This window comes from Mesoplodon mirus (assembly GCF_964341445.2).
Source record: "Mesoplodon mirus genome assembly, chromosome: 18".
In the NCBI taxonomy this organism is placed as follows: Eukaryota; Metazoa; Chordata; class Mammalia; order Artiodactyla; family Ziphiidae; genus Mesoplodon; species Mesoplodon mirus.
The window spans coordinates 6,993,554-7,002,378 of NC_138994.1; positions in this window are offsets into that span (position 1 = coordinate 6,993,554).

Consider the following 8,825-nt stretch of genomic DNA (forward strand, 5'->3'; position numbering starts at 1 on the left):
AGCCTGTGCTCTAGAGCCTGCGAGCCACAACTACTGAGCCCTAGTGCCACAACTACTGAAGCCCGTGCGCCTAGAGCCCGTGCTCTGCAACAAGAGAAGCCACCCAATGAGAAGCCCGCGCACTGCAATGAAGAGTAGCCCCCTCTCACCGCAACTAGAGAAAAGCCCACACACGGCAGAAAGACCCAACGCAGCCAAAAATAAAATAAATAATTTTTTTAAAAAAAGAGTTGGGGGGCCTCCCTGGTGGCGCAGTGGTTGAGAGTCCGCCTGCCGATGCAGGGGATACGGGTTCGTGCCCCGGTCTGGGAGGATCCCATATGCCGCGGAGCGGCTGGGCCCGTGAGCCATGGCCGCCGGGCCTGCGCATCCGGAGCCTGTGCTCCGCAACGGGAGAGGCCACAACAGTGAGAGGCCCGCATACCGCAAAAAGAAAAAAAAAAAAAAAGAGTTGGGGACAGGGGCGGGAGGAGGCAAAAGCCAGTCCCCTCCCCAGAAGCAGCTGAGTCAGCCACCTGTGCACCCAGCCTGACACATACAGACTCAGGTCCAGCAGGCCTGGCATAGAGATCCCTTGCAAGGCAGTGTGCCCCCATCTCCATCCAGGTATCACTCAGGGCACTGGTGTCTTATGGGACTGAGTGATGCCAGGGCTGCCCAAGAACATGCCACCATCCCCAGCCCATTGCAATCTCCACTGGGCTCAGGGGCAAATATCTTCAGCCAGGGCCTTTGAAGGAAACCGGAAAGGACTCCTGTTTATTAAGCACCTACTGTGTACTGGGCAGTACATGATTTCAGGCCCCAAAACACAATGAGCTGAGTTTCTCCCCATTTCCCAGATGAGAAAACTAAAGCTCTAAGAGGTAAGGAAACAAGAGCCAAGGTCACCCAGGATTCAAACAAGACAAAAGGGCTGAGGCAGACCCCAGGAAGAGTCCCACTCAATCATGGTGGACAGAAAGGCTTACTACCTAGGATAACCATGGGGCTTAGGAGTCAGGCATGAGAGCAGGGGGAAGGAAGCTAAGTATGGGGTCTGCCAACCCCATCAGACCCACCTGCCCCCAGCAGGAAAAGAGAGGGCTACTGGGGAGTCTCCCCATAAAGCCATTTCCAGCTCCCTTTCCCTGGCCTGGCTGGATCCTCCAGTGCTTCCAGGCATCCCATCAGCCCACACAAGCAGGAGGGGGCTGTCCAGGCCCCTAGTTCGGTGCCAGCCCCACCACCCTCCAGGACAGATGGCCGTGGGTGTTATTTTTAGAGTTCTCTCTGGAGGTGGAGAGTCCAGGGCTGTCTCAATTACCTTTTTATGGGTTCAGTCACCTGCACTCTCCGGAAATGGCTGCTTATCAGCCGCTTGGGTCCTATGGGCCCCACACATCCCAAGAAAGGCCAGGTCGGTGTGGCGAGCATGGAGGTGGAAGAAGACAGCAGGACGAGGGGACATGGACCCCATCCTCAGAGAGCAGAGGAAAATCATTCTTCTTAGGGAGCTCTCATCTGAGGGGCAAGGCACAGCCCTGTTCTCCAGGAATGCCAGGCCGCATCCCTGGGGACTCCCAGTCTGTGGTGAGAGGAGCAGCAGTTTCACTGCGGAGCCCCAGTCTGAGAAAGGAGGCACCATCCTTGTAGAGCCCCTGTCTGAGGAGTTCCAAGAACATAGCGACAGAGAAATACAGGGGAACAAGGCTGGGTCCGTTTGGAGAGGAAACAACAGAAATAAAAGAACTCCACTCCGGGCTTCCCTGGTGGCGCAGTGGTTGAGAGTCCGCCTGCCGATGCAGGGGACATGGGTTCGTGCCCCGGTCCGGGAAGATCCCACATGTCGCGGAGCGGCTGGGCCCGTGAGCCATGGCTGCTGAGCCTGTGCGTCCGGAGCCTGTGCTCCGCAACAGGAGAGGCCACAGCAGTGAAAAAAAAAAGAACTCCACTCCTCCAGAGGCCTTGGGAAGACAAAAGACAGGTGCTCACCCTAGAGATGGAGAGGGCAGCCAGGAGACTGGTGAGGACAGCTATACTCCCGGGCGACAAGGCCTAGACAAGGAGCCTGCAGGCTAAAGGGGGCAGGGACATTTGAGCGAGGGGCTGTTTACTAACGCTGCAGCACCAGCTGGGGTTTCTAGCATGCTGATCCCCGGCAGAGAGAGATGACAGGTGTTATGAGATGCCCACAGGGAATTTGTGGCATTCCTGGAACCCCCTCACACCTTGCGGAGTGGGTGTCTGAGGATAGATAGGAGGAGAAGTTAGAAGGCATGGGGGAAGGCCCGGATTCAGGGTTCAACTTCTCAAGACGTCGCTTCCCCATTTACCTTTAGAGTGAAAGCAAATGGGACCGGAAGAGGTCCCTCAGGGTGCACCAGGAGCCAGGCTTCCACTCCACAATTACAGGGCCAGCCCTCGATCAATGGGCTCAGCTACCCCCCCGACCCACACACCCATCACCATTATTGATCCATGATTCAGTCGCTTTGAGACATGTCTGGAGGGTGGGGGGCTGACATCTGTGAGGGGAGAAACTTCAAAATAGTCGTTATTGTAGACTTGGGACTAGCACCTGCCTCCAACTTGTCCTCAAAGGGAAGTGGGGACAAAATCACTGGAGTTCCCTTGATCCCCATTCTCAGAACACCTAGCAAGGCCACCCCAGGGGTCAAGGAGGCCATGGGCTTGGACCCCACTTGACCATTGCCCTTGCCCAGTGGGCTCAAGGCCTACTCATCAAGAGAGAGTAGCCCATGCCATTCATCCCCAGAGGGTTAATTTCATACCCCCCCGCCCACCCTCCCCCACCTCCCCCATACAAGGCCCCTCTCTGATATACCATCCACTGGGCAGTGCTTGTCCACCCTCAGGCAAGGCCTCGTGCCCAAGGGTCTATACACAGCAGGTGGCCATGCAGCAAGAGTGATTCAATCCTCACTCAGCAAGCACTTATTAGGCCCCTACTCTGTGCCAGACACTGTTCTAAGAACCAGGGACAAAGCAGTGAACAACAGGCAAAATCCTTGCCCTCATGGAGTTTACATTCTAGTGGCAGGTATCATCTACAAATTGGGACTTGCCAGTGGCATTTGCCATCTACCCCTGCAAGGATTAAATCATGCACTGCTACACCTGCTGACTTTCAACACCCCCTGAAAGGAGCTCAGAGTGGAGAGCAGAAATGAGGCACTCTGTGCTCTGGGAAAAACTGGCAGAACAGGTCTTCAGAGAGTTAGATATTTTCAGGAGCCGATTTTATGAGTCCAATTCTTGTATCTCCTCATACTTAGAAAAACAATAAAATCCTTCATGGGGACATCTGCTCCTCATGACTAGCAGAAATCTTCCGCAAAAAAAAAATGTGCTTGATTGCATGTACTCCCCCTTCACCAAAATCACATATATACTGACCTTCCCCCCTACCTCTTTGGTGCAGTTTCTCAGAGCTACCTGAAATGCTGCCTCCCAGGCTATAGTCCTCATTTTGCCCCAAATAAAACTTAACGCGCAACTCTCACATTATGCATTTTTTTAGGTCAGCACAGGAAATAGAAAATAAATGAATAAACAAGGAATTGTGTAGTATGTCTATTATGGGAAGTGCCATAGAAGAAAATCAAGGTAAGGAGAATAAAGGATGCTGGAGTGCGGGGGACTTGCTTTATGTTGGATGGTCAGGGAAGAGCTCACCTATAAGGTGACATTTGAAGGAACTGAAGAAGCAAACCACGAGGCTACCTTGGGAGGAATGTTCCAGGTGGGGGAAAGAGCAAGTGCAAAGGCCCTGAAGTGGGAGTACACTTGGCAGTTTGAGGAATGGCGAGGAGGCCTGTATGGCTGGAGTGGAGTGAGCAATGGGAAGAGTCAGAAGGAGCTGAGATCAGGGAGGCAACAGGGGATCAGATCATGTAGGACCTCTTAGGCTGCCGGGAGGAATAAGGTGGCTTTTGCTCAGAATGAGATGAGAGCTTTGGTTGGAGGAGTGACATGAGCCGACTTATACTTTTTTACATAAATCTGTGCATTTAAAGATAGCTTTATTGGGCTTCCCTGGTGACGCAGTGGTTGAGAGTCTGCCTGCCAATGCAGGGGACACGGGTTCGAGCCCTGGTCTGGGAGGATCCCGCATGCCGCGGAGCAACTAGCCCCGTGAGCCACAATTACTGAGCCTGCGCGTCTGGAGCCTGTGCTCCGCAACAAGAAAGGCCGCGATAGTCAGAGGCCTGCGCACCGCGATGAGGAGTGGCCCCCACTTGCCGCAACTAGAGAAAGCCCTCGCACAGAAACGGAGAGTCAACACAGCCATAAATAAATAAATAAATAAATAAAAATTAAAAAAAAAAAGATTTGTGCACATTACTGTATCTATTAAAAAAAAGATAGCTTTATTGATACACACACATATATATATATATATATATATATATATATTTTGTGTGTGTGTGTGTGTGTGTGTGTGTGTGTGGTACGCGGGCCTCTCACTGCTGTGGCCTCCCCCACTGCGGAGCACAGGCTCTGGACCCGCAGGCTCAGCGGCCATGGCTCATGGGCCCAGCCGCTCCGCGGTATGTGGGATCTTCCCGGACCGGGGCACGAACCCATGTCCCTTGCATCAGCAGGCGGACTCTCAACCACTGCGCCACCAGGGAAGCCCTGAGATATAATTTTTAATTGAGATATAATTCATATACCATATTATTCACCCATTTAAGAGAACAATTCAGTGACTTTTGGAATATTCAGAGGGGTACCACCATCACCGCAATCTAATTTTTTTTAATTTTATTGGAGTATAGTAGATTTACAGTGTTGTGTTAGTTTCAGGTGTACAGTAAAGAGATTCAGTTATACATATACATACATATATTTATTCTTTTTCAGATTCTTTTCTCATATAGGTTATCAGAATATTGAGTAGAGTTCCCTGTGCTATACAATAGGTCCTTGTTGGTTATCTGTCTTATGTATAGTAGTGTGTGTATCTTAATCACAATGACTTACATTTTTAAGAAGCATTCTGGCTGCTGTGTTGAGAACAGACTGAAGAGGGGCAAAATCAGAAGCAGGAGTCCAACTAGGAACCTACTGTTATGATCGCGCCAAGAGATGTTGGTGGAGTGCGCACGCGAGGGCACACACACACACACGCACACACACTCCTCACAGCTGCAAACGTCCCACACGTTTCACCCAAGAACAACTTCCATTTATGTTCATACAGTACTAACAGCCTTTCATCTAGCTGGCAGAATCCACTGGAGAAGATAGCAGAAAAATCAGAGGATATCTACAGTAGGGGCTGCTGGATCTGTCAGTTCTCTGATTGTTAAGGCTTCTCGTTTATTCGCCCATGTGAAACTCTCTTTGCCACCTTGATTAGTGGCTGCAGCCCAGGAAAATATTGGCTCCTGTGATGGTGCTTACAGAAGTGCAAGTTTGTTCATTTTGTCATGAGTATAAATGTCCTCTTACTTAAAAACACTGTGGCTCTTTGCACAGAATGAAGCAGAGAGTGAAAAGTGGCCAGTTGACACCACTGAAAAATGACCATTTCTCTCCAAAGCGATATTACCCACAGTCCAGGAAGCTTTGTCATCTTCTGGGACAAACGGTAGGGAAGTGGGCAGAGGCACTCTCGATTTCCCATGATCCTCCATCCTGGACGAATCACTGATGGAGGACAAGTGGGACCATGGTGAGTGAGTGGGGTGAATGGGAGTTGTCCAAACTATCACACCATGGATGCTGGTCATATCTTGGGAGAAGGTTTGTGAGGCAGTAATGCCAAGAAAGAAAGAAAGGATTTTCACTTTTTATGTTAGTAGTTCTCCTATGAGACCTCCCCTTACCCAAAGTTGCAGGTCCTTCTGTAAAACACAGTGACCAGACACCTGTGGCCTGGTACATACCCAAGGCTCAGGTTCCTGCCTAGAACAGATATCAGCAAAGTCTTTGGCAAAGCACAAAATATTAAATATTTTAGTCTCTGTTGCATCTGTTCAACTTGGCTATTGTAATGCAACAGCAGCCATAGAACTATGCAAAACATGAATAGATGTGACTGGGCTCCAAGAAAACTTTGCGAACATAGAAGGTTGAATGTCATATAATTTTCACGTGTCATGAAATATTATTCTTCTTTTGACTTTTTCAACCATTTAAAAATGTAAAGCCGGGCTTCCCTGGTGGTGCAGTGGTTGAGAGTCTGCCTGCCGATGCAGGAGACACGGGTTCGTGCCCCAGTCTGGGAAGATCCCACATGCCGCGGAGCGGCTGGATGTGTGAGCCATGGCCTCTGAGCCTGCGCGTCCGGAGCCTGTGCTCCTCAACGGGAAAGGCCACAACAGTGAGAGGCCCGCGTACTGCAAAAAAAAAAAAAAAAAAGTAAAGCCAAGGACCTACTGTATAGCACAGGGAACTATACTCAATATCTTTTTTTTTTTAAATAGACATTTATTTATTTATTTAAAAGTTTATTTATTTATTTTTGGCTGCACTGGGTCTTCGTTGTTGCGCACGGGCTTTCTCTAGTCGCGGTGAGCGGGGCCTACTCTTTGCTGTGGTGCGCGGGCTTCTCACTGTGGTGGCTTCTCTTGTTGCGGAGCACGGGCTCTAGGCACACGGGCTTCAGTAGTTGTGGCATGCGGGCTCAGTAGTTGTAGGCGCACAGACTTAGTTGCTCCACAGCATGTGGGATCTTCCTGGACCAGGGATCGAACCCGTGTCCCCTGCATTGGCAGGCGGATTCTTAACCACTGTGCCACCAGGGAAGTCTCTATACCCAATATCTTGTAATAACCTATAAGGGAAAAGAATCTGAAAAAGGATATATATACACGCACACACATATACATATGTATAACTGAATCACTTTGCTGTACACCTGAAGCTAACACAACATTGTAAATCAACATTGTAAATACTTCAATTTTAAAAAGAAAAGAAAAATGTAGGGACTTCCCTGGTGGTCCAGTGGGTGAGACTCCACACTCCCAATGCAGGGGGCCGGGGTTTGATCCCTCGTCGGGGAACTAGATCCTGCATGCATGCCACAACTAAGAAGTCCGCATGCCACAGCTAAGACCCAGCACAGCCAAAATAAATAATAAATAAATAAATAAATAAATATTTTTTAAATGCAAAGCCATTCTTGACTTACAGGATATACCAAAACAGGTCCACAGGCCATAGTTTGCTAACCCCATGGTCTAAAAAAGCAAGGGCTTCCCCTCCCTCCGGGTTGAGTTTTCTGTTTACCAAGAGTGAGTTGACTATGTTTTCTTGATATTTATGCCAGTTATACTTTCACTGTTATCATATAATTATATAATCCAATTAAATATTACACACTGATGAAATATGAGTGCATAAAGAGTCATTTCCTTGAAAACTAAGTTGAATGCTTTGGAAAGACTCAACAAAGGAAAAGGCTGAAATGTGAGATTAAATGTGAAGGAAAACTGTAAAATATTCAGGGAAAATCCTAAAAAATCAAGGCAGATCCTGCATAGGAGAGTTTTACACGCGTCTTTAAGTTCTTGGTCCATTTAGTGAAACTGGAAAGAGTAGGTGATGGATTGTGGGATTGTAGGTGTGATTTATGCAGGAAAGACAAGGTGAGCTGGACTCAGGAGACCCAAAGAGAGGTGGGTGCCTGAATGTGCATTTTTATGTTTGAAGTCCAGACAAAATGACTAAGGCATATATGTGTCTATTTTTATGGTTGCCCAACTTTAACTGATTTTTTCAAAAGACTGGGCAATGAACCAGTCCTGCTTATCTCCAAATAAGAACTTCTCCAATACTTTATCCATTTCCTATATAGTTTGAATGTTTTTATAGAGTATATATACGTTATTTTAATAAGTTAAAGCACTATTAAAAGAATTTTTTAGGGGACTTCCCTGGTGGCATGGTGGATAGGACTCTGCATTCCCAATGCAGGGGGCCTGGGTTTGATCCCTGGTAGGGGAGCTAGATCCCGCATGCATGCCGCAGCTAGGAGTTCGCATGCCACAACTGAGGAGTTGGCAAGCCGCAACTAAGGAGCCTGCCTGCTGCAACTAATACCGAGCACAGCCAAATAAATAAATAATATTTTTAAAAATAATTTTTTAGTTAAAAAATTTTTAATGCTGGTGTTTGTTGTGAATCCTGGAATGAAATACTGTGAGGGGGCCCTGGGCTCCACCCCAACCCCCAGAGGTCCAGGCACACCCCCACCATGTAAGCACTCCTATTCTTAAGAGGTTATTACAAGATATTGAATATAGTTCCCTGTGCTATACAGTAAGTCCTTTTGTTTATTTTATATATGGTAGTGTGTACCTTGTATAACACATTTTTATCCCTAACTATAAGATGGGATAAAGTATATACAGTGTTTGTCTTACTCTAGGTAAGAAGGCGTAAGCCCACACCACCCTGTCTCTCCTACTGAATGAAGCTATAAAACTTGGACAGAAGTGCACGGAGCAGTCATCTGAAGAGTCTAAAACGTAAAGAACAGCAGGCAAACTGGGGAAGAGAGCCAGAATTTGAAGTCCCACTGAACTGGCAGTGAGTGTCTCATTTTTTCCTCTGGTATCCCCAGCATGGACACAAGACAGCCCCAAATCCAGAATGGGCACTGGGCTGAAGAGAAAGATCTCTAGCAGAAACTCTCTAGTTCTGCCTCAAGGAGTGGAAGAGGGAAGTCTAACCTCAGAGAGGGTGGAAGAGACCTGGTTTTCCTCTTCTGCCTTCTCTCGTGCCCCAGACCCCAGGCAATTCCACGGCAGGGGCAGTGGTGACAGTTACATCAGTGGCTGCAGGGGCCCACAGACACCTAAAACTCT